We start from the raw sequence: 18,504 nt of genomic DNA on the forward strand, positions 1-18,504 counted from the left end.
GATAACTTATTCATTTGTAGGAGTGACCAGTGTGGCTCAAGGCTCAGGTCCCTTTCCGCCTCTTCATGTGGACATCCCAGGACCAGCACGAGCCACATTGTGCCCACTCTGCATCTAGCCCCACAGTGAAGCATTTATGTATAGGTTCCTTAGACCAAGATATGGGGGACCAGTCTCATATCCAGAACAGAAGAAACCCTGCTCTGGCTCAGAGATGTGACATTGAAATTCTAACGCTGTCTATCAGCAGCTCGGGAAGGTTTCACAATTGAAAGTAGAAAACGTTTTTGTCTGTAACCCACTGACTACAGTTCTTTGCTCCTGAAGGGCTCTATTCTCTTTCCTCCCTCCTTGCAGTCAAAGTTATCATTAGTTCATTCTCAATTGATTGGAATTCATTAAGAGGAAGGGCCTAGGTGCAGAGGATGACGTCACTCGTATGCCTTCAGTTGTTCATAGCCAAGTCCTGACCAAACATTACTAGACCTTTCCAGGGCTGGAGCCTGATCACACTGCCACCCTCTAGTGCCTTAGGCCCACCGTGGTGCTCTTTGATTTAGTAATTCAAGCATGCTTCATGAGTACTAGAATATAGTATCTATACAGCACCATGGTACAAAAACTAACCCCCTTTTATTGACTAGAAGTGTGTGTGTGTGTGTGTCTGCAAAACAGGTATAAATTTTATCAGTAATATACTTTTATTGCAAAAAGTTTAAAATGTATATAGAAACAAAAAGGAGAAAAAAATAATTTTGTTCAGATAAAGTGCTAACAGTTGACATATCTTTTCTAATTTCTAGTTTTCTCTTTTTAACATGATTCATGATGCATAGTATACTTGTAATATACCACAATAACCTCCTATGGTTTCAAATAGGAGATTTGCATAAAAAGTGGGCCAAACATAAACTCACAACAGCCCTTCAAAGCCTAGTTGTCAGGGGGGTCTTGGTTACCACTTCCACTTCAACAGCACCCACAGCAAACACTTTCCCTTAGAGGAATCCACTAGTTCAGTGGTGTAGAGGAAGGCTCCTATGCTGCTTTGACTTGCATGTGGTAGAGTTCTGCCTTTCTGCTCCAGAAGATGAGGACTTAGTTCTTACACACATGGGAGGAGGTTGACTTTTCTTCTACATTATGCCCCTGAAATTGCAGCCTGAAACTTCGATCTTCATCTAGTTTCTAGCGACTCAGTACTCCGTCCTTACCAACAGGTTCAGTTTCTGTTACCTGAACTCAACTGTAGTCTGAAATTCTTAAGCAGAAAACAAGCAGTTCTTAAGGTTTCCTCTGGGCCCGGCTCTGATGACAAAGCTCACACTGTCCTATTGCCTCCTGCCTGGGACAACTGGCTTGCTACCTAACTCTCTTTTCCTAGCTGAGCTTCCTGAAAATCAACTTTTTTTCTACTCTGTTCATCCCCTGTTTATGGAACAAATTCTACATGAAGAAGATTGTTCAGATTTTGACTCTAAAAGCATCTTTATCCTATTACATTGTACATAGATACAGAGGAGAATAACCAATTGCAAAATACTAGAAACTTAAGGCTGACCACTTTCAGCCTGCTTCTGTGCCCACTGGATGCAAACATCACCAGGGCTCAGTCTTCCCCTGCTTTTGGCTTCCCTGCTGCCGACCTGGAGGGTCCCCTCCACTCTGTGTCCCAATATTCTGTGCACTTTTCATCCTTTCCTGAGGCATTTCTATTCCCGAAACCTGCAGAATTCTCCAGTTGCACCTTTCAGCTTTCCCTTACTTTCATTTTCCCTGTTTTTCCTCTCTGAATTTCAGTGGGTTGAGTACGACAGATTGTGAAGCAATTTGCCTATTTTTCTCTAGTGTTCTTGCCTTCCTCTTGGTAATTTCCTCTACTTGATTGCCCAGCTCTTTTGAGTGTTAAAGTATGCTACGGCATATGTAATTTCCAAGATTTCTACTTATTTTAAAATCAGCATTGTGGTCTTCCTTCTTGGGTATAGTTTTTTTTTTCATTTTTCTCCTTGACAGCAGTATGTCTATAGTATTTTTATTTTTGTTATTTTAAACTACATGTTGCATTTTCCTATAAGTCTCTCTCCCCTACCTCTTCCTCCCTCTCTCCCCTTCCCCACCTCTGTCTGTCCCTGATAATTTCATTTTAACCTGTCTTCATATATCTGTGCTCCTTGGCTGACTGCTTACACTATCTTGTTTTGGAGGGGAAAGTCTATTCACACACTTACAAGATCCCCTAGAGTATCTGGGCCAAAATCTGGTCAGTTGACAGGAAAGAGCCCCACATAGCCACCTGTACAGGGTTCTCTCCTAAGTCAGCCCTTCCCACATAGAATGGTTCTCAGGCATCCTTGCTAAAGGTGCACTCTCAGAGTACGAAGAGGAACAGGATGAGAAGGCCCCAAGCCTCCCTTGCAGCACATGGAGCTCTGACTTAGCCATGTCTGATGTCTGGAGCCACCTTTCAGAAGCTGGAAGTATGGCTGTCTGGGAGAAAGGGTCACATGGTGTTCCTGCGCAGATATGCAACAGTCAGTCACCCGCTCATTCCGTACTCTTGGGTGCAGTGGAGTCTACCCCAGATTCTGTAGCCTAGTGGAGTTCTGGGCCAGCCTGATATCAGTCCTATCCCTAGGAGTCAATATTTAGCTGTTCTCACTAGGCTAGGCGTTTACCACAGGGCCTCCTGAAAACCGCTATTGTTTCAATTCCTATTATTGAAAACTATTTAAGAAATAATTTTTGCTAATTTTAATGGGGTTTTAAAGGAAGAGACATTGATTTGCTTTATAAACCATATCTCCCTTTATTTTCAAGTTTACTGAAGTATAGCTGATAAGTAAACATTACATACAAACTGATGGTTTGATACATGCATACATTATGAAACAATCATACACTACTTAACAAATCTAAACTCTCACATGCTTACTGTTTTCTATGTTCATATTCTCTTTTCCCGTCCCTCCATCCTCTTATCTTGTATGTAAAAATTCCAACATTTTCTCAAGTGCCTGTAACTCAGCAGGCGAGACGAGCCATATGAAACTGAGGCCCTTTGCCTTTAGTCGAATATTAAGAATGTTTGCCTTGATTATTACAAACTGCGTTACTTAGAGCACTCTCGTTTCTTTGCCCAACATTTATCTCGTACTTTCTTCTTCTGAATTTTCATTAAGTCCCATTTATTTATGTTTGACTTCTCAAGATGTGGAGTTCAGAATGAAGACAACAGAGTCCGGAATTACTTATTCCAATTTCAAAATCCTTTGCAGCGACGAGACGGAGGGGCTATGAAGCCCTGGGCCTTGTTCTATACAAGCGATGACTTAGCATCCATCTGCAGCCTGAAAAGCTCTAATGAGACTTCCTGTGATCAGCTAGGCGCAGCAGCACCCAGGCCACTCAAGGGAGAGCGGGCTCATGAACATGAATAAGAAAGCCAATTCACTTCAAGTACCTCATCCCTTCCCCCAAGCCAGCATGGCTCAGATCTCCCTAGGGAGGAGAACAAAGGAATCAGAAGGCCTCCAGCTCTGCAGATTTTAAGAAGGCTTGCGTAGGCAGGGACTGGCTCTGTCCTCGGTTACAGGAGAGCTCTTAGGGAGCTGATGTCATTTAGATGTGGGCAGATGGCAGGAACTGAAGAATAAAAATCAAAGGCTGGCTGCTCCAGCGCTCAGAGACTTGGTGGCAATCCACCAGTGGAGGCTGGTACAGGAGGCACCATCGGGAGTCAGCACCAACTTACGGGTTATCCATCGGAGGATGACAAGAGTGGGAAGGGCATGCGATGCTTCGGCTTTCTGTATAGGTTTGCACGCTTGAAAGGTTTTGGTCATAGCTGACTGGGAGTAAGGAAAGAAGTGATGTATTTCTGATATCTGTTATTTCTATGCTCATATTCTCTTTCCCCTCTCCCTCTACCCTCTTATATGTACAATTTCCAGCATTTTCTTAAGTGATTGCTACTCAGCTGGACAGATGAGTCATATGGAACTAAGACCCCTGGACTTTAGTCGAATATTAAAAATGTTTGTCTTGATTTTTACATACTGCATTTCTTAGAACACTCTCAAGTTTCTTGAAGAAATGATGGAGACCTAGAGTCCGGCCCCAAGGTCAGAGACCTGCAGTACCACAGACAAACACCAGAGGGAGGAAGACATTACAAGCTTCTTGAACAAAAAGAAATTCACAGACAACTCTATCTGGTAATACAATCAGGTTGGGCCAGAGAAGATACAAACACAGACAAAGCTTGAAATGTTCCAAGCTCTGCAGATGGGCTTACTACCCTGATTGACCTATAAAATGTTATGCTCTAAAGTCTGGGACAATGAGCAGTTTTGGATTTTTTGTTTGTTTGTTGTGATTTGTTTTTTTCCCAAATGTACAATTTATAGTAACAAATAAAAATAAAAACTATATTAAAAAGCCGGAAAACTGTTTCCTGAGAAAAATAACAAATTAAATCTCTAGAAAGCAGGCCCAAAAATATGGAGATTGATGACCTTAAAAAATTAGAAGTAACTATCTTAGTAGAGTTTGACAAATTATAAGAGGACAGAGAGATAGATGAACATGCAACATAGTGAAAATTGTATGTGAACAAGTTCAAGGATCAACTCAAAGACAAAAGCTGGGAAAGAGAGAGGGAGAGAGAGAGAACGAATGAGCGCTGGAGCAACCAACGCTGAAAGGCCACTCTAAGGGTTACTTAGTAAACCTGATCAAGCAGAAAAAAGGTTTTGCAAATTTAACATGCCACTAGAAATGACCAAGTCAAGGGGCTTCCTAAGGAAGAAGGAAGATGAGGGATGAGGGTTCTCTCTGAGACTGCGTCACAGGGAGCAATGGATGCATGACAGAAGTCCCAGAAAGAGAAGAAAGAGAAGAAAGGGAAAAGGGTAGCACCTATGTGGAGAAATAATCAAAATCATCCTATCTAACAATTCAGGGAGATCCAAGGATTCAAACTGAAATGAACCCAAACCACACTAAGGACCCCTGGAGACAAGGAAAGTATCCAGAGGCAAAGGCAAAAAGAATCAGTCCAAAGTAGCAAGAAGGGACTGTTAAATGCTGCACTCGAGTATGTTATAGCTTGTTTCTCAGAAGAAACTGTGGAGGCCAGAAGGGATGGGGTGGTATGTTCGGAGTTGTGAGGGGAAACAGAATGACAACCAAGAACACTCTGGCAAAACTATCTGCTAAAAACAGAGATCTTTACCAACAATAACTGCCCACACTAATGTCACCGAGTTTTCTTTGTATATTTTCTTCATATAATTTTATAATTCAGGACTTATACTTCTAGGCTTTTAAAGCCATATTGAGCTAATGTTTGTGCACGGGGTAAGAGAAAAGTCCAATTTCATTCTTCTACATATGAGCGCTCGGTTTTTCCAACACAATTTATTGAAGAAACTCTTACTCATTGGTGACTTTGCTGAAAGTCAGGCGACTGAAAACTGGTGAGTATATTTCCGACCTATCTCATTCGCCACTCATCTATTTTTATGTGATCTTCTGCTGCTGTGATTACAGTAGCTTAATAACACATTATATTGTATGTTGAAATCATGGAGTCTTCTCTCCGGCTGTTTGTTTCATTGGTTTTTACTCAAGGGGTTTGGCTTATTTGGGGGTCTTTTTGCAGTTTCATGTGAACCATAGGATTGTTTCTTCAGCCTGTATGAAAAACAACTTTGGAATTTTGACTGGATTGAACCTGTAGATTGCTTTGGGTGTTATGGATATATTAATAACACTAATACTTTTAATATTTAAACAATGAATATCTTTTCATTTATTTGAGTCTTGTTCAGTTTTTATTACCAATGCTTTGTACTTTTGCACTCTTTGGTTAAATTTATAAGATCCTAAAAGCCAAAAAAAAATATAGTTGCATTGTGAAACCCTATCTTAAACAAACAAAAGCAGTTTTTTTTTGTTGTTTCATATAGCAACAAATATACGAAAACTGGTCAATAATGCAAATCATCACAGAAATGGCAACTAAAACCACACCTTTTACAATGGTTATTATTTTGAAAGATAAGAGAAGCTGGAGAGGATATAGAAAAAAGCAGTATTGCTCACTACTAGAAGAAACTTGAGTTAGTAGTCATTCCCAAGAAAGAGCATGTAGGCTCATGAAATATGAACTAAATGACCTAGGTAGTCCCATTCGAGGTACATTTGCTAAGGAAGGGGCATAAGTGAGCTGAAGGGCTATCTGCTCTCTCAGGTTACTCACAAGAGCCAATACAGAGATAATCTACATGTCTGCCACTGTACAAACATAGAAAGAAGCTGTAGAATACATAGGAGGAGAGAATACAGAGGAGGAGAGAAAGGGAGGTTTAAATCAAAAGATGCCATTTTTCGGCTAAACTGGAATAAATTTTCTTGTTGCCTGGTGGTAACCATGGTTCCTAACACTCTAGTGTACATTACCAAATTACTTAGAAAATAGATGATTAATATTTTTCACCCCCAAAAAGACAAATTGTTGAGGTAACAAGTAAATTGATTAGCTTAACTATTTCTACAATGTATCAAGGGTTACACGGCACGAATAAACACACACAATTGTTATTTATTTAAAATAATCAAATCTTCAAACCGAGGAAGGAATAAAGACCTTGCCGGAAAACAAAAGCTGAGGGCACTCATCATCACCAGACCTCCACTAAAAGATTGTTGAAAGTGCTTTCTTACTTGAGCTGAAAGAATACTAGCTGGATAGTGAGTTTTGTGAGTCTACTGGGGACGTTTGAGTGGTATTTTTGTGTTAAAAATCTGTGGTGTCTGATCATCTGAGATTAAGAATCAGCCATAATTAACAAGAGATTATCACAACTAGAGTAAAATCTTTGTTTTATGGGGACAACTGATTCTGGTCAGCCAAGGCTCAGAAATCAGATGCAATTAAATGGAGGCCAGCATCACTGAGGTGAAATCTTCTGGGAGCATTTCCTCAGGGTCAGCACATAGAAGCTGTGGTATAGAGGGGGACGAGGCTGTAACTCATGCTGCCAGCTGAGCCTGGTATAAGAATCACCAAGGTGGTGCTGGTTTTGAAGGCATGAAGGGGTCATGGAGAGCAGCTGAGGGTTGCCACGGTAAGTGGCCAGGAAAGACTGTGGGAGGAAGCACAGCTTCAATCTCAGCAGGTTCCCGAGAGCTCATGGAGAGAGGTTGAGGTTTCACATCACATAGCAGAGTCAAGTCCCTGAAGAGAGACCAGGAGAAGCTACCAGTGAAGGTACAGCCCAGTTGCAGAGAACCCAGAATTTTGCAGATGGCAATACCATGGGACAACTGCCAAAGGACATCAGCAGCAATGGAGGGGAGCCAGCCTGAGACATGTTTCTGCCTTGAGTTCCAGCCCTGATTTCCTTGTGATGTGGATGTGGAAATAAAATAAAGCTTTTGCTCCCAAGAATCCTTTGGAAATGGTGTTTTATCCCAGCAATTGAAACCCTACCTATAAGACAGTAAGCCACTAGAGAGGGAGAGACAGTAAGGGATTGTAGTTACTGTGAAAGTAGACAATGGGGATACTGGGGGTGGAAGGCCGCAGCAGAAAGGGATGAGGGGCTATAGCAGAATGGGGAGGGGAAAGTTAACACAAAGGAGGGCATATAGAAAACCATATGAAAATCTACAATTTTACAATGCAATTTAAAAATATATGTGGAAGGATAAAGGAATACATGTAGTGAAAAGAAAGAGGCAAAACCGGGAATAAAATAATCAAGTGAGGATGGGGGAACAGGGTTTGGGGAAGAGGAGAAAACAGTGGGTAGATTAGCCAAAACTAAAGATATATGACATCACACTTTGTAGTCACTAGTAAGCTAATTCCAAAATATAACTTAAAAGGGGATGGGTCTGAATGGAATTACCCTGTATAGGTGGATAATACCACTTCCAAAAGACTTAGATTAATGAAAAATTACACTGCAAGGCCTGAGGTACCTTCCTAGAAGTTACTGGTAAGGGAGGCCCCAAAGTTCTCCAAAAAAAACAAAGGCTATTGCCATTGCTCTTACTGTAAGTACTCTATTGATAAGGCTCTATTGCTGAAGACAATGAAAAAAGAAATAAATCTCCAACTGATCTCAAAACACACATGCTAGCCAGCTTTCACAGTGCCGGGGAGTGGGAGACAAAAATGGTCTTACTCAATACCGACCTATCAGGCACGATGTGCCCACTAGTACTATAGTGGCATTGACTTATTGGTTAACTAATCACATGATTGGATTTGAGGCCTGTCCCAGAAAAGACAATGTGTGATACACATAATTCTGATAAGAAACGCCCACAGCTGAGGTAGTAATAGGCCCTAGAGTAAAAACAGCTATTGTTATTTTGGTAAGTAGCCATGGTGTTAAATTGTCCTGTAAATATTCACATTTATATTAATAGACCTGGGCTGCTCTCAACTTCTCAACTTCAGCCTTTGTCAGAGAATATTTTGTTGTTGCTGTTGCAGCAGACAGTAGTCAAGGCTTAGTGGTATAGACAGTCCAAGTACTAAGAAGAGATGACTGAGTTCTCTGTTCTGAATATGACATATTTCTCAACCTACCCCCCAATCACCCACAAGGCACAGGGAACAAGAAGGAAGGGGCAGAAAGAATCTAAGAGCAGGAGGATGGGAAGAAGTGCTTCGAAATGCAAACTTCTGGACTCAAAACAAGTCTACCACACTCAGAAACCTACACCAGCCACACAAGGCCTGCACATGGTCACATGAGCAGCCCAACTAAAATCTGGGAACTGATAGTGGAAGTGCTGTGTGGCCTCATTCTTTACTCAGATGTTATTGGCAGTTGATAGCTGCCAGAGGGAAGAAAAGAATTCATCTTCCTCTTTAATGTATGGCCACTGGTAGGTTTCCCATGCCCCAGTGGATGGCCCCACGCCCATGAACATATGGACAGCACTAATTGGACTTAGCAGGTTATCAACAAAACAAAACATGAGGTTGGGAGCAGGCCATGTTGGATGAGAGGAGTTGAAGGACGGAAATGAGGGAATAAGTGATAATTCTTCATTGTATACACGTACAAAATTCTCAAGAATAGGAAATACTAATACAAAAACAATGCAGTAATTATGAAAAACGTATGTTAGCTCCTCAAATAATTAAAATAGAATTACTATGTAATCCATAATCTTATTTTTGGATATACATTAAGAACTACAAATAAGACTGAAGTAGGATTTGCAATAAATATGTGCATATCCATATTCATTGTATCATTGTTCCAAATAGCCAAGAGTCATGCACAACCTAAATTTCTGATGATTATTAAATATATTATGCAAAGTATGTTCAGCCTCAAGAAATAAGAAACTATAAAGCATGTTACAATATGGGTAAGCCTTTGGAAAATTCTGTTAAGTGAAACATGTCAGTCACAAAATGATAATGCATGATTCCATTCACATGGGATTCCTGTAACAGCCAAAACCCTAAGTCATGGAAGTAGTAGTTGTCAGGGGTATAGGGAATAGGGAAAGAGAGAGATGAAGTAGTTAGAAAGTATAGCTATCTAACATGAAACAGTTTGAGAGATCTGTCCAGGGAGCAGATACAAAGCTACAAAGATTTATCGTTTTCTATTTTTATATGCATGCACCTGCTTGTCTGTATATGCATGATGTTCATGAAGGTACCTGAGGAAGCCAGAAAAGGGTGTAGGATCTACTGGAACTGGAGTTACTTATAGGCAGCTACAGCTACCTGATGTAGGTGCTAGAAATTGATGGTGGGTCCTCACTAATGCACACTTAAGGGTGATGAAGATTCTACTTTCGTGGTTTTGTTTTTATCACATTAATACTATAAAGAACCTTTGCTAGATGGTTAGCTCACACTGAGTTTGTAAAATGCCACCAGCATGTTTTCAAATGAATGGACAGCAAACCTTGCAATGTTTCTTCAGAGATCAACTATGGTACAGTATTCTAACTTCTAAGGCCTGCATGGCATTGCTGTTATGGTGAGTCAGCACCCTGGAGCAGCAACTTGCCTCGTACCCAATTAGTGGGATATTTGTAGGCAAGACTGTTTGGTCTTTGGCAGCAATTCTGTTTTCCACCCACTGAAGTTGTTGCTGCTAACATTGAAAGCCATAAAGCCTTTTGGCCATAAACTTCATCGTCTAGGCTTAACCAAACCCATTCATTAACTGTGGTTATTCAACACCGTGGGTTTTCATATCTACATTACTTTCTAACCCACACATCCTAATATTTATTCATTTTCTTATGTTTTTGTCTTGAAATTTGGGTCCCTCTCTGTAGCTTGGGTTGCCTGGAACTCAGTATATATGAATATTCCTTATTATCCTCCTGCATCAACCTTCTAAGTACTTGGATGACAGAGATGATCAACTACATCCTGCTTCTCAAACACTTCTTCAAATACAGTGAGACTTTGGTACAAGCCATTATTTTATTAACCTCTTCAATTAATCAGCAAGAAGCAGCTGAGTCGTTGTTTCTGTGACTGACTCCACAATAGATCCAATGATACATACAATCTCCAACCTCAACATGTTCAAGGCTAGTGGAGGACGGGTAATTCTGTAAGGTTTATACCATTTCCTGGGATGGAAATGCTACTGCCCTGAACTGTGATTTGGGGGTCTCTGTTTTCTTTTTTTCCCCCTGTAGTCCACACTGGTTAACAGAGGTCTCTACGCTCCCAGTGATGTCTGTATAGCGGTATGTTCTAGAATTTTGCTGCCCATCCGCAGTAGGTTGGAATTAATTAGCAGGGAAGGGGGAAACAATTCAGGCTTACCCGATTTGGAAAAGCAATTTCACCTGCTGAAAGACAGCCACTGCTCCCTCCTCATTACGGATCAGGAGAAGCATTAACATCCGGAGCCCCTGCCAAAGCTGCCTCACGCCACCACTGAAATGCTTCCGCAGAGCCAATCCTTCCCACTCAGCCAGCACTTGTGGAACAGCAGGTGCCTTCCAGCCACAGGACCACTCATAGTAAGCTAATTAAGACAGCGTGCTCGCAAAGGGCTTGGCAGAGTCTGAGGCTCTCCAGTGAAGATAAGTCCTAATGGGAAAGAGCGCTTTCCCGAAGCTTTTGGAGATTTACCATGCTCAAACAAAGGCTTTCAGCAGAAAGGTTTATAGACTTCAAGAAAACACGAACAATGGCACCCACAAACATTTATTAGACATTTATTGGAGTTGTCAAGTGTCTCTCAGAGGACCACCCAAAGACCCTTTCTGAAGAGATAGTTACTCTAACTCTAAAAGTATTCATCATTATTGTGTGTATAGGGGTTCTGTGACACGTGTAGAGGCGTGAGTGTGCCATGCATACAGTGGAGTTGTTTCTCTCTTTCCAGGGTTCTGGGGCGCAAATTCAGGTCATCAGGCTTGGGTCACAGTGTTTTTAACTGCTGATCCATCTCACCAGCCCTTCTCTTTCATTTACAGAGAACAGAAACGGAGGCTTATGGAAGATAAACTCACCCTTGCTTATACAGCTAACAAAGGGCAATGCTGGCATTCAGCCTTTAAAGGACACAGACTTCTTTGGCTATTTCTTTATATTGTCTACCTGGCCAGGGGCGAGTGGCTCAGGGTCAAATACCTGAAGCTTGAATGAAAATATGTCTTCCAGTGATATTGCAAGCTATTATAACCCACTAGAGTTCTTTTTTATGCTATTTTTTAATTATGATTTTTAAATTTATGTGCACTTGTATTTTACCTGCATGTATGTCTATATGAAGATATCAGATCCACACACACTTGAATTACAAAGAGTTTTCAGCTGCCACGTGGGTGCTGGGAATTGACCTGGGTCCTCTGGAAGAGCAGCCAGTACTCTTAACTGCTAAGCCATCTCTAGCCATTCCCACTAGAGTTCTTAATGTCCCATATGGTAAACATCTGCTGAATAGACACCATATAAACCAGTTTGTACTTGAAAATGTTGCTTTAGAAACACTTAAAAAACTTTCATACTCTCATTAGGGTATTCTTTTTGTTTGTTCTTCTCTTATATATCTTGATGGCAATTTCCCCTCCCTTTACTCCTCTCCAACCCCCCTTCCACATGTCTCTTTCCCCCAGCTCCACCGTTTCTTTTTCCCTTCAGAAAAGAGCAGGCCTCAGAGGGATATCAACCAAATATAGCATAATGAGATGCAATAAGACTAGTAATAAACACCATAGCAATGCTGGGTGAAGCAACCCATTAGGAGGAAGAGAATACCAAGAGCAGGTGAGTCAGAGACATCTCCACTCCCACGGTTAGGAGTCCCACAGGAACAACAAGCTGAACAATCATAACATATACGCAGAGAATTGAGTACAGACCCATGCAGACTCTGGGAGCCTCATGAGCCCTGCTTAGTTAATTCTGTGGGCTGTTGTTCTCCTGGGGTCCCTGGCCCCTCTGCTCCTACAGTCCTTCCTCTCCCTCTTCTTAGGGTTCCCTGAGCTCTACCTTCATTAGGGCACTCTTTGAGGAACACAGACTACAAACACCAGTTCAGTTCTTCTGTGGAGCTTGCTTCTGTTCTCTTTCCTCTCTGGAACCAGAAACTGGAGCATCTTGTTAGAAAATGAATGTTTTGCATCTTCCCACCAAGCTCATGCTGAAAACCTCAGCCCTGACATGATGGATGGTATTAGGCTGGTATGCTGTGGGACTGTAGGGATGGTAGGTTGTGCTGGTAGAACCTGTATCGACTGCATCAGAAACCGTATAAAGTTTCAGACCCCGGACCGTCTACCAGTTAAGGACACAGCAAAAATACAGATGTCAGACAATCAGGAAGGGGTCCCTCATCAGATACCAGGTCGGAAGCCCCTGGCACTCAGCCTTTCTAGCTCACACCTTCCAGAATTATGAGAAATGTCTGTGGTCTAAGTAAATTTGCTATGGCAGCCTAGAGAGCATTGGGCTGCTCAGTGATAGAAAGCACTGTTCCCTTGGGCCTCTTTGGTTACTTAGTTTCTTAATCTCATTGTGTCAATTATATGTAGCACCAGACTCAAGTTCCAAAAGCATCTCAGGGGGAGCAGAAGTTAATTAAAAGATGATAAATATGGCTTCTCGCTATGAGACACACAGCGTCATGCTTCTCACCTTGGCCCCTTGCAACTTTGCTAGGGTATGATATTTTATAGGAACTTCATACAAGATGAGTAAATGAACAGATGGCGTCTTCTGTGAGTCTGGATAGCTTTCATCTCTACACAGGTATCGTGGTTTGAATGAGAATTACCCCCATAGGCTGGCAGATTTGAATGCTTAGTCCCGAGGGAGTGGCAGGCACTATGTGAAAGGATTAGGAGCAGTAGCCTTGTTGGAGGATGCCTGTTACTGGAGGTGGGCTTTGAGGTTGTCAAAAGCCCACGTTAGGCCCAGAAGCTCTTCCTTCCTGTTGTCTGCAGGCCCAGATGTAGAACTCTCAGCTACTTCTCTAGTCCCATGCCTGTTTGCATGCCACCATGCTTCTTACCACGATAATGGTCTAAACTTCTGAAACTGTAAGCCGGTCCCAATTAAATGCTTTCTCTTATAAGAGTTGCCTTGCTCATGGTGTCTCTTCACAGCAATATGATACTAAGACAGCAATTATATGTGCATTCTTAAGGAGGATGGAAACATCCCTTTGAGTCTCATGTTTGACACAGCTTTGAAGAACAATGGACCTAAGGGGCCACAAACATTGTGAAGCAGAAGGAACATCATCATACATCCATTTATGTGTTTTCTTATCATTTTATCTATTCATCCATCTGGCCATTCATCCATGCACAAATGTGCTTAGTGCCAAGAAAAACCCAAAGAAGAAGAAGAAAACAGTGAATTTCCTTCTAAAATAGTTTGAATCCACAGACTCAATGTAATGGGGGTTTTTAGGGGCAGATAGGAGAGGGACATGATATGGTTGATAAGTCTAGTTTCATTTATGCAAGATGAAAAGGGCTGGAGATGCTATCATATTTGCACCTGTGGTCACTAACACTATACCATGTGCATGAGGACTTAATATGGGGAGAAATATCTTTTAAAATAAAATTGACTTTAAATGTGACTCAATTTGCCAAATTGAAAGATTGTATGAGTTTTAATCTTCAACAAGTGTTGGCGCCCATTCTTGTTTTTATCAGAATATATGAAAAGCATTATACAGATAATGACCATTGGGATTAGCAATTTTAATAATTACCATATGTTTGTGTGAGCCTAGAAGAAAACTGTTCAAATGCTCATAGAATGACTACTATATATATATATATATAATTTCCTTTAAATACTCTATATTCCTAAGACTATGTCCATAAATACTATGCACCACAATAGCGAGGAAAGACTGAGCAAATGAGGGCCTGGCCTGATGGTAATCATACTACCAGGCTTAGAGGTCTGTATCTACTGGCCACCAACACTGAACAAGCCACTTAACTAGGACAGAAATAGTACCTGGCCGTTCCAGTCCCTATGATGACCAAATGGGAATACAGGAAACACAGAGAATAGGGACCTCTCAGGGAGCTGATGCAGAGTTCTTACTCTCAGACTTGGCTCTTCCCTACCAAGAGCCTGTAGCCTTTGGGAACCTGGACACCCAGAGGACACCTCAGCATCAAATCTGCGCTGCCTTAAGTCAGAGTTCCTAAGGGAACACAGAGTTCTCAGAGAACAATATTTGCCTCTCTATTTTGGTTAACTGAGCTTAAGCACATTGATAATACTATTCTATAGAAAACATGGTTTATATAGCTGTTGTTTTCCGTGATGATCTCCATTTGCTGCAAAGAGAAGTTTCTTTGATGAGGGGTGAGAGTTACACTTATCTGTGGGTATAAAATTTAGAATTTAGATTAGGAGTTATACTGATATAGTCATAGAGCAAAATGGCAGCAGTAGATTCTCTTTTAAACCCATGACGTCACTAGCCCTGGGAAGTTGGTTAGGTCTCTAGTACTAGACAATATTTCTTTTCTGCTGAGTAGGCCGTAAGTCCTATCAGATAGCCTTTGGTCACCATCAATGTGTGCGTGCCACTTGTTACAGCTTTCTGGGTGTCCTAGCATTTCAGCTTCTCTGTAGTGCATAGGCATCACAACTGTGTGGGATTATTAGTTGCTTCCCTCCCTTGGCAGCTTGCAGAATATTTTCTGGTACCATGAAAGCTAAAGGAGCTTATAAAGTTAGAGCAAATTCAAATCATCTAAGTTCTGTGTCCTAAGTGTGTGGTATCTTCAGCAGTAGGAGTTTACCTTCAACCTCTAAGAGGTAAGCAAGAGCAACTGCAATTGTCTATACTGTTTTAGGAGCCACTGAATTACCCTAACCAACCATTAGAAAAGAGGTTTCTACACTCAAGGGCAGGCCCATGTCCAGCGGTAGAAGGCCAATACGAAACAAACTCAATGGTATTTTTTAAGTTTTATTATTTTTTTTTTTGGTTTTTCATTGCTTTGTTTGGACATTTTTTTAACCTTATTTGTCTTTTTGTCTTTGCCTAAATGTTACAGTTTCTTATTTTGTGTTTTAATGTCATTGTTGTTTGTTTGTTTGTGTGTGTGTGTGTGTGTGTGTGAGAGAGAGAGAGAGAGAGATACTATTTGTTTGCATCTATTTATTTAAATTCTGTTCTTATTTGCCAGTTTTCTAAAAGAAAGAGAAGAGGAAGGCATGGAGTTAAATGGGTGGGGAGTTGGGGATGATCTGGGAGGAGTTAAGGGAGGGAAACTGAAATAGGAATATATTGTGTGGGAAAATATTTTCAGTTAAAAAAAGATTTCTTGTGCATGGTTCTATTGCTTTTTTGGTAGTCTATGTTTTTTGTGGGGAACACTGCCAGCCCAGGTGGCATGATTTCCTTTAAGATATACACATTTTCTCTCTCTCTCTCTCTCTCTCTCTCTCTCTCTCTCTCTCTCTCTCTCACACACACACACACACACACACACACACACACACACACACTTCTAGGTGTTATTTGTCCATCCTCCTCCATCCTTTTCTTTTTGAATTGTCCCTCCCAAAATTATAGTCTCACTGTCCTCCCCATTTTCCATTTCCTACTTCATAAGCCTCAATGGGTACATCTCCACTACAGCATATGCATCCACAGTGGAGGGAACATCACAGAAGAGGGGCAGAAAGACTGTAAGAGCTGGAATACAAAGACGTCTGCTGCAAAACAGGCTCTCCTAGAAATGGCTGCATAAACAAGATTATCAATAGACATGCTAATTTGGAAGGGAGGATCTCATCGGGTTCCCTAGAAAAGAACTATAGGCAGGCAACTAATGACTGCTAAGGGAGGAGATTTAGTCTCTCTCTCTCTCAGGGATGAGTTCCTAATTTGTTATAAATACAAAGTGGTCACACAAACAAGAAAAATAGACTCAGAAGGTTGTATTTCTATATTTGTGCACATTCATACACGCACACATGTAACGATAACGAAGAAAGAGAGGCTATCAAATTGAGAGTAAGGAAGAGAAGATATGGAAAGAGTTGGAGAGAGGAGACTTTGAAGGGGTTGGAAAGAGGAAAGGTAAGGGAAAAGTGACATAATTATATTTTAATTAAAAGCATATTTTAAAAAAGAAAAAACCTAAAAGAAAAACAAAGAGCTCCATGTTGGAATCAGCCTACCTGGGCTGTGACCTACTTCTATGTGTCTCGGTTTCCTCATTTTAAATGGGATCATGACAGCACTCACTCCACAAAGCTAATGTAAGAATTAATGAGTCAGAAAGGTCCCTGGCTGCACAGGCTGTTAGAAAATGCTATATGTGTGCATGTTAAATAATTGGGAAGTCAGCTAAATGACTTGAAAGAAACACAGGGTCTCTGAACCAGACATGTATGCTGTGTTTTAAAGGTAAGAGAGACTGAAAGATAGACCAAGGTCACATTATCCACCTAGAATATGAGATTTCTCCCTTCACCAGCCTGTTTTGCAGAGCCATCATCTTGAGGCCTAGATGGCTAATAAGTTTGCCGAGATCCCTCTCTTAGTTAAAATTGTCTTGTAGGAACCAAACTGAAATACTCTTGGGTGAGAATGGTTTTCTTTCCTGGAAAAAGAAAAAGGGGCAGTGCCCTATCATAACTTTGATAATCTTGGAGCATCTCACCTGGCAGGGTTGGGTAAGTACCAGGAAAGACAGGGTATTCACCCTCGTCACTGGTGGTACCTAGCAAGAGATTCTGCAGTCTGAACTTAAGAATTTAATCTTCCTGTCAGAGAATATGCCTACATTTTATTCTTTACACTGTTGTTATATTGCAATTTCCTTCCAATTAAAGTATTACTTCCATGAGACTCAGCAGGTAAACAAAATGTTCATGTCTGGAAGAACAGAAATTTGGAACATCTACTGGGGAGGAGACTTGGCAGCAGAACTACAGAGAGAAGAGATTCTTAGCCTGTCAAGCTGCCTGCAAGTGGTGGGTGCTGAGACCTTCAAGGTGGCAGCTCTCATAAGCTGTCACATGTGCTGGGGTGGGCATTCTGGTGATGCACCTGTTTTTGAGCCATCTCTATTCATTATAATAACCTCTCACCCATATTCCTCATATAACCTAATGAACACTCATTGATCCACCCTACTGGAAACTGGCATACAATCATTACTTTGGTCTGCCCTTGGTCTCTCTCTCTCTCTCTCTTTCTCTCCCCTCCCCGTGTGTGCGTGTGTGCGTGTGTGTGTTTGTGCACTGCGTCTCCCAAGAATGGTCTGTCACACAGTAACTGCAGACAACAGAATAACGATTTGTGTACGTGGACACACGACAGAAATAGAATTCCAGAAGTTTCCATCTAGGAAGATGGATAAGGGATGATTTCTAAATTAACTGATGAAATTATTAACCCTGAAGCAGAAAGTAAGAGGACTTGTGGGACCTGAACACATTATCTACCTATCCCCAGTGTGGGGAAATGAAAGCAAAGAGTTCGATGATCTATTACAAAATGGTTGAAAATGACTGCATTTTCTTCATGCAAAATCTAGGCTCTATGTACTATTTGGGGACTCTGCTTTACTTATAGGTTCCTTTGAAAGGCTGGAAAGAGTCTAAGTAAACAGCAGAGTGCTATCTTGGTTGTCTAAACCACACTTAGAATTTTTATAGGTGGGTGTAGGCATGCTGGCAGGGAAAACCACGTCTATCACCACAGTCTTTGGTAATTCAAGAAAGAAAAACACAGGACATTCTTCACAGAATGTTATGAGAATAACCTAAATGTTAGCGAACCCAGACATCCCAAGAAACCAGCCCTAAGCAAAGAGGACTAGAAGCAAGGCAAGAACACAATTACTGGCTGGGTATCAGAGACAAGAACATAGTCACACAACATGGGCCACACACTAACCAAGCCCCATTTTCCCTCCCACAAGAAGAATAAATCCTGTCATGTAGTGTAAGCCACACATGTTCCATGCCCATCTGTCACATGGCAC

General features: G+C 41.3%; 1 protein-coding gene across 7 annotated transcripts in view; it reads right to left on the reverse strand.

Moving 5' to 3' along the window:
• Positions 1–18,504, reverse strand: part of Cobl (cordon-bleu WH2 repeat protein) — a 222,777-nt gene that overhangs the window by 73,541 nt on the left and 130,732 nt on the right. The window lies entirely within an intron of this gene.

This window comes from Microtus pennsylvanicus, chromosome 12 (genome assembly GCF_037038515.1).
Source record: "Microtus pennsylvanicus isolate mMicPen1 chromosome 12, mMicPen1.hap1, whole genome shotgun sequence".
NCBI classification, from domain to species: domain Eukaryota; kingdom Metazoa; phylum Chordata; class Mammalia; order Rodentia; family Cricetidae; genus Microtus; species Microtus pennsylvanicus.